Below are 22796 nucleotides of genomic sequence, written 5' to 3' on the forward strand. Positions count from 1 at the left end.
TCCCTCTTTCTCTTTGTTAGTGTGGCTAAGGGTTTATCAATTTTGTTTATTTTTTCAAAGAACCAACTATTTATTTTTTTAATTTTTCCGATTGTTTCTTTTGTTTCAATTTCGTTGATTTCGGCTCTGATTTTAACTAGTTCCTGTCTTCTACTACTTTTGGTGTTGGTCTGCTCTTCTTTTTCTAGGGCTTTGAGCTTTAGTGTTAAGTCGTTTATTTGTTGATTTCTACTTCTTTTGTTGAATGCGCCCCATGAAATAAATCTTCCTCTAAGTACTGCTTTCATAGTGTCCCAGAGATTTTGATATGATGTGTCTTTGTTCTCGTTTACTTCTATGGATTTTTTTATTTCCCTCCTGATGTCTTCTGTTATCCATTCATCATATAATAGTGTATTATTTAATCTCCAGGTATTGGAGAAGCTTCTGTTTTTTATTGTGTCATTTATTTCTAATTTCAATCCATTATGATCTGATAGAGTACAAGGTAGTATCTCTATCTTCTTATATTTGCTAAAGTAGCTTTGTGGCATAAAACATGGTCTATTTTAGAGAAGGATCCATGTGCTGCTGAGAACAAAGTGTATTGGTTCTTTGTTGGATGGTATATTCTATATAAGTCGGTTAAGTCTAAATTATTGATTGTGTTATTGAAATCTATGGTTTTTTTATTCAATTTTTGTTTGGACAATCTATCCAGCAGTGAGAAGGTGTGTTATAATCACCTAGTATTATTGTGTTGTGATCTATGTGATTTCTGGAATTGAGAGGGATTTGTTTGACATACACAGATGAGCCAATGTTCGGGGCATAGATATTCATGATTGTTATGTCTTGCTGATTTATGCTTCCCTTAAGCAGTATGTAATGTCCTTCTTTATCCCTTCTGACTAGTTTTGGCTTGAAGTCCACATTATCTGAAATTAGGATGGATACTCCAGCTTTTTTGCTGTGTCCCTGTGCATGGTATGTTTTTTCCCATGCTTCCACGTTTAGTCTATGGGTATCTCTTTCTATGAGATAAGTCTCTTGCAGGCAGCATATTGTTGGATTTTTCTTTTTAATCCAATCTGCCAGTCTATGTCTTTTGATTGATAAGTTCAGGCCATTAACATTAAGGGTTATTATTGTGATATGATTTGTATTCCAGTCATTTGACTCATTTTTGATTTTTGACATGATTTGGTTTCTCCTTTATTTGGCTATTCCTTTAGGCTAGTTCCTCTCGTGCTGATATGCACCGTTGTTTTTCATCTCTTCCTCATGGAATATTTTGCTGAGAATGTTCTTAATGCCGGCTTTCTTTTTGTAAATTCCTTTAGCTTTTGTTTATCATGGAAGGATCTTATTTCATCGTCAAATCTGAAAGTAAGTTTTGCTGGGTCTAAGATTCTTGGTTGGCATCCGTTTTCTTTCAGGGCTTGGTAAATGTTGTTCCAGGCCCTTCTAGCTTTTAGGGTCTGGATTGAAAAATCTGCTGATATTCTTATTGGTTTTCCCCTGAATGTAATTTGATTCTTTTCTCTCGCGGCCTTTAAAATTCTGTCTATATTTTGTATGTTAGGTATTTTCATAATAATGTGCCTTAGTGTGGATCTGTTATAATTTTGTATATTTGGAGTCCTATAAGCCTCTTGTACTTGGTTTTCCATTTCACTCTTCAGATTTGAGAAATTTTCTGATATTATTTCATTGAATAGATTGTTCATTCCTTTGGTTGTTTCTCTAAGCCTTTCTCAATCCCAATAATTCTTAAATTTGGCCTTTTCATGATATCCCATAATTCTTGTAGATTCTGTTCATGATTTTTTACCATCTTTTCTGTTTGTTCAACTTTGTTTTCAAGATAAAATATTTTGTCTTCAATATCTGAGGTTCTGTCTTCCAGGTGTTCTATCCTATTGGTTATGCTTTCTATGGAGTTTTTAACTTGGTTTATTGTTTCTTGCATTTCAAGGATTTCTGTTTGGTTTTTTTTCAGTATCTCTAACTCTTTATTGAAATGATCTCTTGCTTCCTATATTTGTTCTTATAACTGTTGATTGTTGCGATTATTTAATGCCTGCATTTGCTCTTTCATCTCCTCCTTCAATGCCTGCATTTGCTCTTTCATCTCCTCATTTGCTTCTCTGATTGTTTTAATTATGTACATTCTGAACTCCCTTTCTGACATTCCTTCTGCTGTGCTGTCATTGGGTTTTATTGATATAGTATCTAGGTTTGTTTGGGACATTTTCTTCCCTTGTTTTCTCATATTGGTCAGATGTCAGTGGGAATCTGTGATATTGCTGATTTCCTCTTTTGGCTTATAATGTCCCTGTAGACCAGTGTATCACCTCCCAGCCTTCAGTAGCCTGAAGTCTTGGAGTAACTTGATAATGCAGTGCTTCCGAAGAAAGCTGCCCCTAGCCTGCTACTGGTTCCACGGCTTGGAGCTGGCTCTGTGTGGAAAGGCTCTCCCTGGGGGGCCTGCTCCGAGAAGCTGGCCGTGTGGGAGGAGCCCACTGCTGGAGGGAGCAGGGCTGCCTGGGGAAGACTCTAGCTGCCCTGCCCTACTCTGAGAAGCCGCCCGAATCTGGGCCTGCCACCCGGGCTGAGCTTCACCGGGTGGGGGAGATTCACTCTGTGGCTCTATTTTAGTCTGAGTCTCTCAAGCCTCCCCTTTTTGAATCCTGGGTTCTGGAGTGACTGGAGATGCAGTCACCCTCTAGTCCGCCATTTGGATCACCCGTGGAAAAAGCCTGCGGCCAGAGGGCGCAGGTCTGCCTGGAGAGGTCTCTGGCTGCCCTGCCCTGGTCCCAGAGACTGCTTGTGAGTCGGAGGTCTCCGCTGGCTTGGGGACTTTTGGCTGGCTCTGTGTAGAAAGATTCTCACTGGGTGGTCTCCTCTGAGAAGCTAGCCTTGAAAGGCACCTCCCACCGGAGGGAGCCGGGCTGCTTGGGGAAGTCCCTGGCTACCCTGTCCTGGTCCCTGAAGCAACCTGTGGGCCAGAGCTCACCGCATTGGCTCAGGAACTTGGAGCTGGTTCTGTGCAGAAAGGCTCTCACTGGGGGGCCTGCTCCGAGAAGCTGGAGAATCTGGCCCTGTGGGAGGAGCCCACCACCGGAGTGTGCAGGGCTGCCTGGGGAAGACTCTAGCTGCCCTGCCCTACTCTAATAAGCCGCCCGTATCTGGGCCTTCTGCCCAGGCCGAGCTTCACCGGGTGGGAGAGACTCACCCTGTGGCTATATTTTAGTCCGAGTCTCTCAATGCCTCCCCTTCTTGAATCCTGGGTTCTGGAGCGACTGGAGATGCAGTCACCCTCTAGTCTGCCATCTTGGATTGCCCCATGGAAAAAGCCTGCGGCCGGAGGGGGCAGGGTCACCTAGAGAGGTCTCTGGCTACCCTTCCCTAGTCCCAGAGGCTGCTTGCGAGTTGGAGGTCTCCACTGGCTTGGGGACTTGTGGCTGGCTCTGTGTAGAAAGACTCTCACTGGGCGGTCTGCTCCGAGAAGCTAGCCTGGAAAGGCACCTCCCGCCAGAGGGAGCCGGGCTGCTTGGGGAAGTCCCTGGCTACCCTGTCCTGGTCTCTGACACAACCTGTGGCCCTGGAGCTCGCTGTGCACTGGCTCAGGGACTTGGAGCTGGTTCTGTGCCGAAAGGCTCTCACTGGGGGGGCCTGCTCTGAGAAGCTGGAGAATCTGGCCCTGTGGGAGGAACCCACCGCCAGAGTGCTCAGGGTTGCCTGGGGAAGACTCTAGCTGCCCTGCCCTACTCTAATAAGCCGCCTGAATCCGGGCCTGCTGCCTGGGCCGAGCTTCACCGGGTGGGGGAGACTCACCCCGTGGTTCTATTTTAGTCCGAGTCTCTCAGTGGCTCCCCTTCTTGAATCCTGGGTTCTGGAGCGACTGGAGATGCAGTCACCCTCTAGTCTGCCATCTTGGATCGCCCAGGTTGTTCCATTTCTAGTGGAGCATTTTTTGTGTGTGGAGCTGCAATAAATGTGGAAGAGCATATATCTTGAACATATTGATTGCATTTCCCTTGAGTATATACTCAGTAGTGAGATTGTGGAATTTACGACAGTTCTATTTTGTTTTTTTTTACTTTTGAAGAAACTCTATACTGTTTTACATAATGTTTATACTAATTCATAATCCCATTAATAATGTACATGGGTTCCCTATTCTCCATATTCATGTAAGCACCTGTTGTTTTCTTTTCTTCATTTTGTATTTTCAATAATAGCAATTCTAACTGGAGTGTGGTGATAATCTCACTGTATTTTTGATTTGCATTTCCCTCATGATTAGTTATCCTTTTTGGCCATTTGCATGTGTTCTTTTAGGAAATATCTATTTAGGTCTGTTGTCTATTTTAATCAGATTATTTATGTACTTATTTATTGGTTTTTATTGAATTGTTTCAATTCTTTACATTTTTGGATATTTAAAAAAACTTGAATGCCCTCACCACCAGACTTTAAAATACCCTACAAAGCTTTAGTAATCCAAACATCATGGCATCAATACAGAAACAAACAGAGAAATCAGTGCAACAAAAATAGAAAGTCTAGAAATCAGTCCACACATGTATAGCCAACTGATTTTTTTTTTTTTTTTTTTTTACAAAGATAACAAGACTACAAAATGGGGAAAGGACAGTTTCTTCAATAAATAGTTCTGAGAAAATCATGTCCACATGTCAAGGAATGATACAGATCCCAATCTCTCGCCAGTTACAAAAACCAGCTCAAAATGAATTAAAGACTTAAGTATGAAACTTCTAGAAGAAAACATAGAGGAAATGCTTCAGGACTGTGGATTATACAAGGATTTAAAAAAAAAGAAGACTGAGAGTACAAACAATAAAAGCAATAATAGAGAAATGGGGTTACATCACATACAAATAGCTTCTACTTAGTAAAGAAAGCAAGTAAGAGTGAAGAGACAAACTAAAAAGTGGGAGAAAATACTTGCTTACTATGCATCCGGTAAGGGGATAATATCCTGAAAGCTAATGATCTTGTCATTTTTTAAAAATTCCTCTTTGTATAGCAAAGGTGCTCAATTCCCACACCTATAAAAATTGGATGATACAGTCTCATAGTTATTTTTATCAAATAATTTTGAGAATATTCAAATGAACCGAAGTAATCACTGAAACAATGTAATTGGAATATACATAAACAAACCAGAATGAAAATTTTGCTAATTACCTTCAGCGGGTTATATTGGAGAAAAAAAACAGAGTATTACAAAAAGAATACAAAACAAAAAAATGGGGCACACCTTAGTGTAACAATTGCACAGTCAGACATTTGAAGTGAAATGATATGTGGTCAGCACTTCTAGCACTGTTTTTATCCAACGTATTAGACAAAAAATGTAGACTATTTATTCATTCATCCATTTATTAACTCATCTTCTATGAGTATTGTTTCTTGATCAAACAAAAGTGTACTACTTCCTACTCCTGGAAAAGGAGATTACTGGAAACATAAAGCTGAAAACCATTGCATAAGAGGCATTAACAGAATTTTAAACATCATTGCTAAGCAAGAAAGCCAAGAGAATGTTTTCAGGTATGACAGTTTTGCTTGATCCTTTATAACATGTGCCATACCAAAAAACTCTAAGGAAAATCAGCCCCCTCAATTGGCCTTGCTGGAGTGGGGTGAGCCAAGCTAGTCATGAGACACAAATGCTTAGGCTAAATGGTAATATGAGTTGGTCTGGTAAATTCTGGGAAGTATAAGGTCAAATGACACTTTGTGAGAGAGAACTGAAAAAGGGCTTCCCACAAATTCATTGAGTACAAGTCATAATGATCTATGAATAAACTAAAACTAAGGGGCAACTGGAACCGTGAGATGGAGAAAATATGCCGACTAAGGGGAGATGAAACTACTTGGTACAGGAAAGGGAAGACATAGAGGTGAACCCTAAGAGATTATCAGGACACAAGTAGAGATGAACTGTTAGTGTGATGATTCATGCTTATGTACTGAGGTCTGTCAAGAAGCCCTGGACCCAGTCCCAGTTATGGTGATTCCTGGTCATCTTAGGTTTTATTTTTGTTTATTTATTTATTTATTTATTTATTTATTCATTCATTCATTCATTTATTCATTCACTGTTTGCTTAAATTTTTTTGTCTTTTCTATAGGACCTCCAGCAATATCTAGATATTGTGGCAATATTTCTTCATATCTTTTGTAAACTCCTCTTTTGAACAAACTAATAGGTCCTACCTCCACATATCCAAAAGAACCTCATTAAAACACCTGTTAAAATAGATATCACAGCTGTCATATACATTAACTTTGAATGATCTTCTAATTCTCCTTTGTATCTCCATCTCACTAGATGTTCATTAGGTTTTTTGCTTATTTATTATTTGTTTTTTTGCAGTACTAGGGATTAAACCTAGGACTTTGGATTATGCTATGCAAGACATCTGCCCCTCAGCTACATCCCCAGTCTTAGATAGTCACTTTCTTTTCTATGAAAGATAATGTGCAGTTCTTACAACTCCTTCACATAATGGATTATGCCTTCAAACTTTCCCTGTGTTCAGTGACAGGATAGGAAAACTGTTCCACCTTTAGTCATTAAGGAAGGGCTTTTCTGCTGCAAAGCAAGCTGACACTTTCTTTTCCCTTCCTGTACACTTTCTCCTCTTGATCTTTTTATCTAAACCATTCATTTTCCTTGCTCACAGTCAACCTGATTTCCTTTTTATATGCAACCTTCAAGTTAACTGAGAATGAAACTAATTAATTAGCATGCTTGATTTTCGATCTTTAGTGTCTTCCAACGAAATATAACTGGCATTGATATATGAAGAGGTAGATATATTAACCATCTCTATGTGCTGTTGAATCCTTTTATATTAATTACCACTCTACCTTATGTTTTATTCATATATGAAAATTGTTTGCATTAGCACATATTTCCCAATAAAATTATAAATAATGAAGGACAGAAATGCCTTATTATGCCAAGTAAAACCTATTGCTACATTAACTTCCTTTAGTTGCAAAGTTAGTAGTTAATAACAACGGTTATGACACCAGCTCTTTTCAAAGATGTAAAGTATGTACTAAGAAAATTCAAAATGTTTTTGCAATAGAACAAAATTTCAGATTTTGATTTGCAATTCTGAAAGATGATCACTGGCCCTCCAACAAAAGGTTTTAGAGTTTGTGACTATGAGACCAGGAAATAAATTACAGAGAACATCATTTAGAACACAGATAATTTATAGATAATAGTTTACAAACTAAAGTAATTTAGAAATGTCAATGATCAAGCTATGTTTTTCCTTTTTTTTTGTGAGAATATGACTATGAAATCTCCAAAATTCAGAACTTTAGAAGCAAAGATAAGTTCTTGAATGTTTTTCCTTTTTAGAGAAAAAAGACCAGCACTTTTACAATCTTGACATTTTCACACCTTATATAAAGCACACACTATGTGCTTTTATATAAATTCTGATTGACAAATTGATGTAACGATCTTGTTCTCTGCCTTTCAGTATGAAGTATAAATCCTGTGGTTATCCAAAGGTAATACCTCACCATTATTTAGTCTTTCTGTGGTATGTTATAGCAACAGAAGTAAGACTTAATGTCTTTGATCCATTTTGAGTTGACTTTTATACAGGGTGAGAGCTAGAGGGCTAGTTTGAATCTTTTGCAAATGAATATCTAGTTTTCCTAGCATAATTTTTTGAATAAACCTTCTTTCCTCATGGGTTTGTTTTTGGTGCTTTTCAAGAATCAGTTGGCTGTTGATGTGTGGGTTTATTTCCATTGTGTCCCATTGGTCAATGTGTCTGTCTTTATGCCAGTACCATGCTATTTTTGTTACTAAGTCTCTGTAGTATGTTTTGAAATCAGGTTTTGTGAAGCCTCCAGCATTGCTCTTTAGCTCAGAATTTCTTTGGCTATTCCGTGTTACCCTCCTGAGAATTTTAGAGTTTGTTTTCCCTAGTTCTGTGAAGAATGTCTTCAATATTTTGATGGATATGTCATTGAATTTGTAGATCACTTTGAGTATAACTGTCATTTTAAAAATATTGATTGTCTAATTCATGAACGTGTTTTTTTTCCCTACTTTCTAGTGACTTCAATTTCTTTATTCATTGTCTTATACTTTTAATTATACAGGTCTTTCACATTCTAAGTTAGATCTATTCCTAGGTGGTCTATATATTTATTTTGTGAATATCAGAATTACTTTCTTTGAAAAATTGTTTTGGATGTGTACAAATGCCACAATACTACTGACTTGCATATGTTAATTCTGAATCCTACTACTTTACTGAATTTGTCAGGTCTAAAAGTCTTTTGGTGGACTCTGGAGATTTTTATATATCATCGGCATATAGGGATAATTTGACTTCCTCCTTTTTTCTTTGTATACCTCATACTTATTTCTTTTTTCAAAGTGCTTCAGCTGGAAGTCATACTACTATGTATTGAATAGGAGTGGTAAGATCTTGCCACTGACCTTAGAGAAAAAGTCAGTTTTTCCCCATTGGGAATGATCTTGATTGTGATTGTAATACATAAACTTTACTATTTTGCTTGTGGTTCTATTCTGCCTGATTTATTTAGAGCTTTTATCATATAAGGATGTTGAATTTTATCAAAGGCTTTTTCTGTATCTATTGAGACTATAATGTTATTTTTGTCTTGATTCTACTATTTGCTGTATCACATTTACTGATTTGCATGTAATGAATGATCTTTGCATACCCTGGAGTGAAGCCAATTCATCATGGTATAAGCTCTTTTTAATGTGATATTGAATTTAATTTGCAAGCAAGTGTTTCTTTTGTCTTTTTGTTGTTGTTGTTGTTGTTTTTGGTACTTGTGGTTGATCCCAGGAGTGCTTAACCACTGAGTAGCATCCCTAGCCCTTTTTTTATATTTTACTTAGATACAGGGTCTTGCTAAGTTGCTTTAAGCCCTTACTCAGTTGTTGAGGCTGGCTTTGAAGTTGTGATCCTCCTCCTCAGCCTCCCGAGCCTCTGGGATTACAGGCATGTGCCACCATGCCCAACTTTGCAAATATTTATTGAGAATTTTTGTATCTATGTTCATTGGGGATATAGGTCTTTTCTCTCCCTCTTTCTTTCTCTCTCTCTCTCTCTCTTCATTTTTTGTTTGTTTGTTTGTTTGTTTTATCATATTGTGGTAGGAGGGTAATATTGGATTTGTAGAATGAGTTTGGAAGATTTCTGTTCCTTTCTATTTGTTGAATAATTTGAGGAATATTGGTGTTAGTCTTCCTTAAAAGCCTAATGAAATACAGAAGTGAATCCATAGATCCTAGGATGTTCTTTGTTGGGAGGCTTTTAAATACAGTTTTAATTTTATTACTTGTTTTCGATTGATTTAAGTTTTTAACATTCTCTTGGTTCAATTTTGTTAGGTTACATGTGCCCAGAAATTGGTCCTTTTTTCTAGACTTTCCAATTTATTAGTATATGTTTCTTCAAAATATTTCTTAATTCTTTGCATTTCAGTGATGTCTGCTGTGATGTTTATCTCCTTTTTAATTCATTTCTGCTTGTATCTTATTATTTATTTCCTTCTACTAGTTTCAGTTTTGTTTGTTTGCTTGTTTCCTAAGACCTTGAGTTGCATCATTAGGTTATTTTTATCTCACTTTTATGAGGTTACCTATTGCTACAAACTTTCCTCTTAGTACTGCTTTTGCTATATTTCCATTTTCATTTAATTCAAGGAATTTTTAAATTTCCCATCTGAATTCAACAACCCACTGTTCATTTACTAGTGTATAGTTCAAACTTCTTTTGTTTGTAAAAATTTCTGCAAGTTTTTTTTTTTATTGATATGAGTGTCATTACACTGTGATAAAATAAGATTCAAGAGATGTTTTCAATTTTTTATAATCTGTTAAGATTTTCTTTGTGGCCTAATATATTTTCTATTTAGAGAAAAGTTTCATGTGCCAATGAAAGAACATGTATCCCGCAGCTATTGGAAGGAATAATCTGTAATTTTCAGTTAAGCCAGTTTGATCCATATAGTAATTTATTTATTCTTTAATTGAGTTTTTTGGTCTAGATGATATATTTATTGGTAAGAATGGTATATTGAAGTCATCCACTATTATTTTATTGGGGCCTATTTCTCTTTCTAGTAGTATTTGCTTCATAAAATGGGGTGTGCTCTCATTTGCATATATGTATATATCACCAAATAAATATAACTTTCAATTTTTAAAATTTTTTTATGTGTATATGTTTTACATATATATTTTAAATATGTATAAGATATATGCTTTCGTATTTTGTATTTTATTTGGAGATTGGGCTTCATTAAATTTTCGAGTCTGGCCTCAGATTTTCAATACTCCTACCTCAGATTCCCAAGTTGCTAGAATTATAGGCATGTGTCACTGAAATCAGCTAGGATGTGTATTTTGTATTCTTGAACTGTTTCCTTGACCAATATATAGCAACTTTCTTTGTCTCTTCTGACTTATTTTGGCTTAAAATTTATTTTTCAGGTGTGAGTATAGCCACTGCTGCTTGCTTTCAGATTCCATTTGCTTGGAATATTTTCCATTATTTACTTTAAGTCAGGGATTTTTGTTGGTACTCTGTTTTTTGTTGTTGTTGTTGTTTTTGTACCACGTATTGAACACAGGGACAGGTAACCACTGTCCCACATACCTAGGCCTTTTTATTTTTTATTTTTGAGAGGGGATTTTGCTAAGTTGCTGAGGGTCTTGCTGAGTTGCTGTGGCTGACATTGAATTCATGATCCTCCTGCTTCAGCCTCTCAAGCCTCTACAATTATAGACAAGTGCCACTATGCCTGGCTAGTCATGTTTTATTTTTGCAGGTGAGGTGAGTTTCTTTTAAGAAGCATACTTTCTGGTACTGTTTTTTAATCCATTTTGTCAGTCTGCATCTTCTAATTGAAGAATTAAGATCATTTACATTCATGGTTATTATTAAACGGTATGTACTTCTTCCTGTCTTTTTTGTTATTCTGCTTGTTTTGAATATTCTATGTTCATGTCTTGCTCTTATTCATCTTATGAATATGATGATTTACTTTTCTGATAATGTTTCTTATCATTTAGATACTAAGTGTCCCTCAAGAGCTCACATGTGAGACAATGCAAGAACATTCAGAGGTGCAATGATTGGATTATGAGAGCCTTAACCCAAATATCAAATTAATCCCCTGATAGGGATTAACTGGGTGGTAAATGTTGGCAGGTAGGGTATGTCTGAAACAAGTGGGTCCATAGGGTCATGACTTTGGGGTTTCTATTTTGTGGTTGTTGAACAGAGGTATATGCTTCCTGATATGATGTCTTGAACCATTTCCATATATCACACTCTTCTGCCAAAATGTTCTGCCTTATCTTGAGCCCCAGGAATGGAGCCAGCTGTCTATGGACTGAGACCTTCAAAACTGAGCTGCCAAATAAACTTTTCCTCCTCTAAAATTGTTCTTGTCAAGTCTTTTAGTCACAGCAGTGAAAATGCTGACCAAAATAATGTTTGATTCTTTCATATTTCTCATTTGTGTGTTTACTCTTCCAGGAGAATTTCTTTCTTTCATGTAGTCTTATCATTGCTCTCTTTCCTCTTCTAGGTATAAAGGTTCTTTTAAATATATTCTATAATGCTGGTTTGGTTTCATGAATTCCCTGTCTATGTTTATCTTGGAAGGTCTTTATTTATTCTATTGGGAAGGATAATGTTGTTTGATTGGCAGTTAATTTTTTCATGCCTTGGTATATATCATTTGTGTTCTTTTGATCTTTAGAATTTCTGTAGAGAAAGAAATTTTAGTTAGTTGAATAATTTTAATATTCCTTTACATTATTTATATAATTTCCTTTAAATTATATAAATGTATACAAATGTAAATGTAAATTATAGGTTCCTATACCTTTGACCTGTAGCTCTTTGCCCTCATCTATTCTGATTATGCGTAACTTGGTTCTTTTAATGGTGTTCCAGAGATCTTGTATGTTCTGTTCATTCTTTTTTTCTTTTTTTTAACTTTCTGAATGTGATTTCATTAGACTTGTCTTTAAACTGATATTTTTGTTTCACTTTATTTATTGTATTTGCAAGGCTCTCGGTTATTTTTAGTATGACTTATTTAACTTGACATTTTCAAGATTTCTTTTATAATTTCTCCAAATATCTATTCCTTCATTGAATTTCTCATTCATACCCTTCATTTTCTTCCTTAATTCATTCAATTGTGTATCTGTATTCTCCTCAAATTCATCAAAGTTTTATAAAATAATTATTTTGAAGTCTTTTGTCCAGCATTTTCTTCATTTTGATAACCTGGGAATATGTATGGAATTATAAAGATTACAAGATGTCATATTGCCCTGGTTTTTTATCTATATTTATTGTGATTATAGGCTAAGATTTGTTCGTCTCTTCCACTTTAATGTGGGTGCCTTCTTAAAAGATGACTCAATTGGACTTCATAGGGTATACCCCCAAAGGCTTCTTTGGCTGTAATTAGTGGGTTTGAAATAATACATACTGTATTTGGAACCTGAGCAACCCCTTTTCTCTGTAGGTCATGGAACAATTGGGGCCATCTGGTAATTTATGATGTGGTATAGACAGCGTATATAGGGAGTACCCTCTCTGGTTAGTTTTATAAGAGGTGTGGAAGCTCAACTAAGTGGTGGGAGTTTCCATGAGCACTATTGATTTTGGCTCTATTACTTGAAAATGATTCCCATTTGCCATTTCAATCATGGTGAAAGGCCTAAAGATTTTATTCTCTATTTAGTCACTAATGTAGATCCTGGTAATTCACATGGAGAGATGAGGGTTTAGAGGTCTCCCTTAGTGACACTTCCATCCACTCTTGTCAGTGATAGCTGATCTGATAGGATATGGGTCCAATCTATGGTGAGGAGTTTGTGTGGTGTCCACACAGGCGTGTTATTTCTCTTTGCTGTTACTGTGGGGCTGATTGTCTAGGAGTCCCCCAGTTTGGCATCCTTGTGAGTGTATCATTGGATGGAGTTTTTTGTTCTCTACAATCTTTTGTTTTATAATATATTTTTTAGTTGTAGGTAGATGTAATACCTTTATTTTATTTTTATGTGGTGCTGAGGATCAAATCCAGGGCCTCACATATCTAAGTGAGTGCTCCACCACAGCCAAGTTCTCCAAATCTTTAGTTGAATGGGAACTAAATTGTGACTGGAGGATTTTTCTCAGCAGACCTGGGAGTGTGTGTACTCAGTGGCACAGCTCATACTTTATGTGCTCCGAGTCTCAGGATCAATTGCAAAAAGTAAAATAACAACATAAGCGACAATAATAATGATAAGAAAGGAGAGGAAAGAAGATATGGAACAAAATAAAAAGATAAACAAATTAAAAGAGAATCAAGATTTTTTTCCAAAGGTATAAATAAATAAACAACAAGCAGTAACAAAATGTACAACAGAGAAAGTAAAAGATGTAGGAGATAATAAAAAGATTTTTAAAAAAGTAAAGATATGTAGGTGTTTAAAGACGGGTTTGCTGAGGGTGAGGACAAGGATGCCTATCCTTACCCAGTGCACTTACCCAGGCATGGGAGATCGAGCTCTGAAGGCACGGATCTAATTTCATTTAGTTACACAGGACATATATAGACACATTATCCAATCAGGTTAACATGCTTGTTAAAGTATAACAGAGTCAGCCTATAGGTGAACTATACGTCGAGGGTCCAGGTAGTGTAAACAAACCAAGCATGCCTAAGCAATTCTGCCCAGCAACAGGTCTGAGACAAAGGACTGGGGAAATGGCAAGCTCCTGCACACAGCATGAGGCAAGGCAGCTCGGCCAAGCTCACATCACAGCTTTCTGTGATGCATGACAGAACGAGGCCTCCCCTCAGCTCAAACTCAGCCTCAACAGCTGCAACGACCTTCATTCCATGGCGAGTCTTTACCATTACCTCAGTTTCTCTGTTCAGACTGTTTGGCTTACTTAGACCATGGTGTTAGTGACTGCTGTCAGATAAACTTGAGGAATGTTCCTTACAAAGATAACAGGAGAAAACAAAAAAGGAGAAAAAAATAACTAGAAGGGTTAAATGAGCCAGTCACCAGAGCACACCTGTAATCCAGTGACTCAGGAGGCTGAGGCAGGAGGGTCACAAGTTCAAAACCAGTCTCAGCAATTTATCAAGGCTCTGTCTCAAAGTAAAAAATAAAAATGGGCTGGGGATGTGGCTCAGTGGTTAAGCGCCCTGGGTTCAATCCCTGGTAATAAAAACAACAAAAAGAGAGAAAGATAAAGAGAAATGAAAAGGAAAAAAAATAGAGTGATGGTTAGAAGTTATTCACTCCCTAATTCTCTAATTCTTTTCATTGTGGTGCTTACCAGATGAGTGACAGGAGTAATTTTTTTTTTTTTTTTTGCAGCATTTTACAGTTCCTCCCAGCTGCTTTGCATGTGGGAAAGAGATTATATGGAACGTGGAGTTTACCAGGCCACAGTTTTCTCCATAGTCTCTTAGGATAAGCACCTGAGTATAGAGTTTAAGTTTGCACTGCCTCACTTTAATAGGTTAGCCCCAAATGCTGAACTCACTAAGCAGTTTCTTTCCAGAGGAAGACAAACACTGGGGTGCATCCTTGTGTTCCACTGTAGGTGGAGAGAGGCTACAAGACTGTGAAGATCTGTGCAGGGAAGAGGGATGAAAATTTCTCTGATATTTGTCTCCTACTAACCTGGAGTACCCAAAGTTAGATCACTCATAAAATCATAGGTCTGTTCTTTCCCTTAGGTTCTAATAGCAGATTCCTGAACCACCAATTTTATAGAAAGCACCTTCTGCCCTAATACTATCCATTTGCAGTCCAACCTCCCCACTGCATAGGATTCTCAGTACATTTGTGGTAGTCTTTCCTCTCAGTTGAAACCATTTCTTGGGATGACAACCCATTGAGCAACTGCAGAAAAGAGGCCACTGGCTCTTGGAGATAAAAAATGTAGGTTCTTCTGATAAGACCTTTCTCAAGATGATTTCCAGTTATAGCACTATGTGCATACTCTGAAAAATAGAAGACTTCTTGTCCAGTGCCAGCTTGCTATATAGATTTTATGTCTCTTGTTTGTTTAGACTATGTTTGCAAAGTGATTGATTCTATGCTCATGGAGATCAAAGAGACTTATTCTCTTTCACCTATATTTTGGTGTAGTACTTCCCCTCCCCTGCTATGCTGCTGAGTGCTTGATGTTGGGCATTCTTACTATTCTAATATCTAATATTTCTGAGTTTCTCCTGTTCACTGACTACTACTGAACTCTACTGCTTTTCTGTGACCCTCTGACTCGTTGTACAGTTATGTAGTTATTGTTCAGGTTGTATCTTTTGGAGAAGAAGGCAAGCGCTGAGTGCTTCTAATCAGCCATCTTCTCTTGTGCTCTGCACTGTGTTGATACTGAAATTTGGTTTAATCAACTGAACTTACTTCTTAGGGTTAGTTTTCCCTTGGAGTTTTAAACACCAAGTGCATTTCCTATTCATGGCAAAGATGGATCAAAAGAAAACAGTAAAAGACTAGCTTGACTGAGTAGACCCAGATTGTGATAGAAACTTAGCTGTCCTCTCTGGACTTTGAATAAATAACTTTAATAAAAAAAATCTTCAAAAAAATTATTTGTTCCTTTTAGATATAGATGACAATAGAGTGTATGTGACATATTATATATTCATGGACTATAACTTATTCTAATTAGGATCTCCTTCTTGTGGTTGTACATGATGCAGAGTTTCACTGGTCCTGTATTCATATATGAGCATAGGAAAGTTATGTCTGACTCATTCTACTGCCTCTCCTATTCCAATCTTCCCTCCCTTGTCTTCATTCCCCTGTGTCTAATCCACTGAAATTCTCTTCTTCTGATCCCCCACCTTGTTGTGTGTTAGCATCTGCATATCATATCAGAAAACATTCAATCTTTGTTTTGTTAGGATTGCCTTATTACATTTAGCATGATAGTCTCCAAATCCTTCCTTTTTGAGTAAATAACTCTTTGGGGGAAACTCAATAAATATTGTAAAGTGTTTTGAAACAATAAGGGGCATGTAAAGAGAAGGCAAGACATTATCTGATACAAATGTGAATGGATCATGATCCATGCACATAATTGGATTTAGATGTGTACAAACAGAGCTAATGGGTATGGCACAAGAGACTAGCAAAGGAAGCGTGATTGTAAAAATGATGAAATTCTATGGCATTGATCATTTCTGTATTTCACAATTCTGGAGTAGCTGTAATAGGTGAACAAATGTGAATTTTCCTGCTCATATTAAGGATGGTGCCCTTCACATTCTATGATATTCTAAAACTACAGAGAAACATATCAAGTCATTGAAATATTCTAGAAAATATCAGATATTTTATTTAACTACTTCAGTTTTCCTTTATTGATTATTTCTTATTTGCAATTGGAAGAATGAGTTAACTCTCATCCTTTCAAGAATAAAAGCCGCTATGCCAAAAATTAAGTGACAAAAGGCAAATAGGCAAAAAATCTAATTTCAATACTGACAGAAATACAGAAAAGTATCAATAATTTTTATTTATTTATTTATTTATTTATTTTGTGTGTTGCTGGTAATTGAACCCAGGACCTTGTGCTTGTTAGGCAAGCACTCCACCAACTGAGCCATATCCCCAGCCCATCAATAAATATTTTTTAATTTTAAAATACTTTGGATTAGAGTATACTTTGGATTAGAGAGGAATACATTTGGTAAAACTGATTTTTTTTTATGAATGATTTTAGCTTTTAAGTAGGGGGAACAAATTAATTTCTAGTTCAGAAGACTGTTGATTTTATGGCATATTTACAAAGGAAAAATATGAACAAGGTGTATAAAATTTGATTTTTGAATAATTGTTCATAATGTAGGATTAGGTAATACTGTCCATTCTGAAGACACATGCGATTTGGAAAGTAAACAATCTCTGGGACTCTACCTCACATAATAATCAAAATTAAAAATGTATGTTTATTAAATACATTATTAAGTTGTATACAAATTTTTAAAAATCTTAAAAATAAATGGGTCATCTCACAAACTGAAAATATTTTGTTGTACAGGATAGTCTATTATACTGAAAACAGTAGATTTTGATGATTCTTATGAATAGTTTAGATGCTAAGGTAGTTTACACATTTTATTTTCAACTGAAAAATATGGAAGAAAAAAGCTCACTGGAGCATGAGTTCCCAATAATACATTTACCAAATACAAATTCACAAAGTGTAAATAAGCAAACAAATAAAAAAGTATGTGTGGGAGTGCGACAAGTGAAATGTAAAAATTTCAATAGACATTAAAGTCCTCAATACAGAATTGTATTAAGATTTGATATTGACAAATATCCATTATATCCACTGATAACAAGTTCTCAAGACCAGGGTCTTATGTGTTTAGTCCTTACAGAGTCTCATAAACCATTTTGCTGACCATAGTCATTTAACATATATTTACTAAATAAATTTTTAGTTTGTATTCAAATTTGGTTACTTTAATCTTGTTAGAAATAAATGGGTCATCTCATAGACTGAAAATCATTAGTTTTACAGGATAATCTATTATAATATAGCCTATGGCATTTTTTTTAGTTTAATACTCTTTTATTGCATTAGGGTTTTTTCGTGTATGTTTTTCATGTCAATAGACACATTTTTGCAACAAAACACTTTCATTGGCATTTTGTAACAATACATTTCATAAAAAGCATTCTTATAAAGTCCTAATTTATTTAGGCTACAATTGGAGTAATTATCTATGAATGGTTTCTATGCAAGAAGATTGAATTATTTGTATTAATTATTTGTAATCAGGAATTGGTGAAGGGTAAAAGGAACCTGGAATAATTTGAGTGAAGACTGAAATCCTACTTAACAGTAAGTTAAAATAAATGAAGAAAGTGGCAAGTCATTTTTAAAATTTTATGGCTGAGAAAAAAGAATAATAGGACTATTCTTAACAGAATATTCTGTATATGAGATTTATATTTCTGATTACATCACACATTGCTAGCAAAACAAATCCTGAAATTAATGTGTGGATAATTCATAATAAAGACTTTGATGCTTTGTTATTACAGTAGCAGTGTTCTTTCATGTTATATTTAATGAAAATTTGCCCCTTTTATCTAAAGCAGTGAGGCTAAAGTACCAGTCTATCGTTACTGACTTGACAAGGAAATTACAGCAAGATGACACTTCTTTTCCAGGTCTGTCTTTCAATTATCATGGTTCAGCATGGGGTACTTGCTGCCTGCACCTAGAAGCTCCAACTAGGCCTTGAGTCTATACTCTCCCCACTGCAGCTACCTCCTGCACTGGTCTATCCATATCCCTGAGCATCACTGCACTGCTTGAGCAGACCACAGCCCGTCCACTCCCTGTAAAAAGTTGTGCAGCCACTGGTAAGCTGCACTTTTCCTGTGGTACCCATACTTTTTTCAAAAAATCTAAAGTGTAGTGTTGGGATAAAGGGATTCCCCAAGTCCTTAGCTCCTTTCTTGTATTCTTCTAAATGTGGATAGCAACTGTCTTTTCAATCTGCTGCACCTGGGGCCCCTGAAATCCTTTATTCTCTCTCTCTCAGTAGTTAACCAACTTGTACCAGTAAATAATTCTTTATATTAAATTGACCCTGTTCTGAAAACCATTGTAGTTTCAACCACCTGACTGGATGCTTACTGATCTAAACATTTAATAACTGGCTCAGGTTTGCTAAAACTTTCTGTGATGTATCTCAATTTATTGATGGAGTTCAAACTATATTTTGTTGGATCTTTATTGATATATCTGATCTGATGAATTACATGACAATGTTTAATTAGCAATACTTGTCTGTGCAAAAGTCATAGAAACAGGGAGTATCAGAATTAAAAAAAAACTTCTATAATTTGATTTCATTATATCATCCTGAGCATATATGGAATGCAAAAACTCTATTGCTATTTAAAACGTGGCTATCGTTTCTACAGCACCCATCCTTACTTACCCACCAACTATTGGTCAAATTCTTTCTTTGGAACCAACATTTGGAGTCTCTTATTCACAGTATACATAGAAAATGATTACTTTCTGCTTGCTACCTTAGCAGAATAATTGGAACAAATACATTTTAAGACTCACTCCAAGTGGTTCATTTGCAAGTATAAGTAAGTTGCTCGATGGATTTGGAAGTGTATCTTTTGTATGGCCAACTGTTCTTTTCTTAAAGTTAGTAAAGTTTCACAACTTTGAGGTTTGTGAAAAGGGAAAACTGTAATTTTAGCAGACAGTGTTGTTCTTAGGCGTGGACAAACTTGGGTTCTTGCCCAGCCTCCCAACTGTAGGATTGTGCTTCTCTAAAGCTTGCCAGGGCCTCTGTTTTCTGCTAATAGACCACAAGTTTTCTTGTGCGTTTTCTATTGTAAAGGATGATAAAAACAGATTCTTACAGAAAACTCAGTAGAAATGTACACTGCTTATACCAGAAACACTGAAAAAAAACTTCTTATTTTAGTATTCATGGCATTTTTCTTTTTTTTTCTTTTTGTCTTTTTGGCAGAAAACAGAAGCACAGGCTGGCTCGGCTGGCACCTCAGCTCAAAAAAAAAAAAAAAAAAAAAAAAATGGAAAGAAAGAAAGGAAAAGAAAAATCAGAAGAATCAAAAGAAAGGAAATCGAGGCACAGATGCCAGATGGTGCCAATCATTCTCAAAGTCTCCACGATGAAAGGTTCGATTTAATACTCAGGGACTGAGTATTAACCTTTGATGAAAGGTTTTCTTTTAAGACCACTTCTTCATTTTAGGTTAGAGAAAGGAGACAGGTTGGGAAAGACTATTCGGAAAAAAAAAAAAAAAAAAAGGTTAAGTCATTCAGAAGGAAAAGAACTTCATGGGAAAAAAACAAAACAAAACAAAAAACAACAACAAAAAAAAAAAAGAAAAAAAATCAGGTAATCTGAAATTCTGTGGATAATTACTCTAAGTGAATGGTGGAAAAATATTTCTGGTCTAAGACCATTTTTTTATTCTTTTAGGTAGATTTCCAGCAAAGTATCTATGAAAATAACAGCTGTATTAGGCAATTTGAATAATTAACACTTCAAAAAGTTTAAAATACCTAAAGACCAGAGTAGACTATCGTAATCATTATTGATGTCTTATCATAGAAGCAAAATATATATCAATGAGTCCCAGATAATTATGTGAAAGGAATACTTGGCCTACTTAACACCCTTGAATAGTATTGAATGAAAGATTTTTGTCATGACTCTTAAAATATTTGCATTCAATTTCAAAATAATAGCAAGCAAGCACCAAAGCAGAGTATATCTCTTTACTAAATTATTATAAAATGGTAAAATTGGGGCTTACTTATTAGTAAGTTAGCAACTGTATCAGCCATAATAATACAATAAATTATTGTCAGTAATATTTGATTTCTATAGAGTAAGTACGCCTTTTCAACTTTAGGAGCCTCTTGAGATCTGTCATTTCTGAGAAGCAGAATGGATTTGTAATTTTCTACAAGTTCTCCAAAGAGATAGCTTTCTTTTTGAGGAAAGTTTTAAGGGCAGATTAGAAAACATTAAAGGACTGCTAGGAAAAATGATGTTGAATGTAAGTGAATCATAGGCTTTATGAACATATTCAATTTATTTAAAACATCTTTCATCTAGATACCTTTCCATTCTCTACCATACATACTTCATCTGAGTCTAGCACTGCAAAACAGTGTTCTCCTCCTTCACATACCTTCCTCAGCATCTAGCCCTCAGCATGTCCACTTTAGCCTTTAGAAGGAGATGTTTCCCTCCAAAATTCCCATCTAAAACCACCTGTTCAGTCAGTCCGGTTTCTACTGGTGTTTGTTAAATTGCAGTGATAGCTGTGATACAAACTTCCCTGACTAAATCCCATCCTGCTGACTTAGTATTGCTGATTTTCATGTTCTCAGAGGTACAGTGAAGATAATTTACCTACAATCATGTTTCTTATCAAGGGAATATCAAACTCTGGAGGATAACAAGAGAGATTTGGGTACAGTAAGGATCTTCTATCAATATTAAATTGCAGTTTCCCTAGTATCTGTTGGAGATTTGTTCCAGGATGCCTACAAATACCAAGATTCTCAAAAGCTCAAGTTTCTTAAATAAAATGGCATAGTATTCCACATAGCTTATGTAGCCCTCCTATACATTTTGATTCCTCTTTAGATTACTTACAATGATTAATGTAAATGTGAATATTTTTTATTGTTTAGGGAATGATAATAAAATAAAAAATGTATAACTTTGAGATTTTTTTTTCCTTCATTTTATTTCTTGGTTTCCTTTCCTTTAATATTGTTGATCCATGGTTGGTTGAATCTGAGGATGTGGAGCCTTTAGATACAGATATCTAACTGTATATCACTCTGGGTCATACCTCATATATATGAGAGCAATATAGGTGCCATAAACTAGTGAGGATGGATTAAGGAGATTGTGGTAAACCACAAAACTAAAACTATTTCATTTCAATCAATCATTACCATACAGAATTAAGAAAAAATATTAAAAGATATTGCTATTTATTAAAAAAAATTAGAAGTCTGTATTCCCTAGTGATTCTCCCAATTTTTAATGTTGACTTATTTTAGAATTAACCAGTTGAAAATTGATCAAAATATAACTGAAGACTGAATACCATAATTTTGTTTAGGAAAAGAGGTCAACATGAAAGACATTCTGGGAAAAGGTTAAGGATATGAGCATTGAATGTGAGGTGGGTCAATTAAATGAAGGGCATAAAGAAAGACCTCCAAAGTCCCCCAGAGGAAAATAGATTAGGTTTGCGTCACCACAGTGCTATTCAGTAACAAAGCAGTTGGCAATATTTAGGAACTTAACAGGTCTCAAAAAAATTTAAAAACAAATGGCTAATTAAGAATTGAAACTTTTATAATAAATAATGATTAAATAGATTACAATATTTTATTAAAAAACCAAAGAACTTTTATACACACTATCCACTCACCTAAAGGTTTCTACATGATTTAGAACTAGCAGAAAGAGAAGAAAAGGTTTTCTGTTTGTTCTTGTTGCCTAATTGTTTTTTGTAGCATCAACAGAGAGGAACTAACAGGTCAGTTTTACTCTTCACAGGTGCTTGTATGGCACCGAGGCATACAATGAAGATGTCCTTCTTACAATATTGCTTTTCATCTTGACGCTTTTTTCTGTTATCAAATTAAAGTTTACATTTGCTAATCTAATTTCTATAGTAATACTTACTAAAGAGGCAATAGTTGGAAAGGTTGAGGTAAAGCCAAAAGGGTGAAATACAGAGATCATAGAAACAGTATGAACACATTATCCAATATGAGACAAGAAAATGGATTATTTAATGTCACTGTCTATTAACCTAGCAGTTAAAATAGGACCAAAATATACATAAAAATGAAATAAAACAATTAGGTAACACTTTAAATGGTTCATTATTATTAATTCATTTAGTATTCATTGTAACTGTGCTGGCCATAATGAATTCATTTGATATTAATGGGAACGTTCAGCAGCAATTTCATTATAATGCAGTTTTAATTCATGTGCCATTAAAGTAAAGCAATGCCAAAATTTATATTTATTTTTTGAATACTGTACATGATCACTAATTTTTAGAAGCATTATGACACTAATTGTATTTCTTTAAATTGGGGCAAATAGCCCAGATTTAAGACACACTGCAATGTCTGCTTTGTACACTA

This window comes from Sciurus vulgaris, assembly GCF_902686455.1.
Source record: "Sciurus vulgaris genome assembly, chromosome: 6".
NCBI lineage: Eukaryota > Metazoa > Chordata > Mammalia > Rodentia > Sciuridae > Sciurus > Sciurus vulgaris.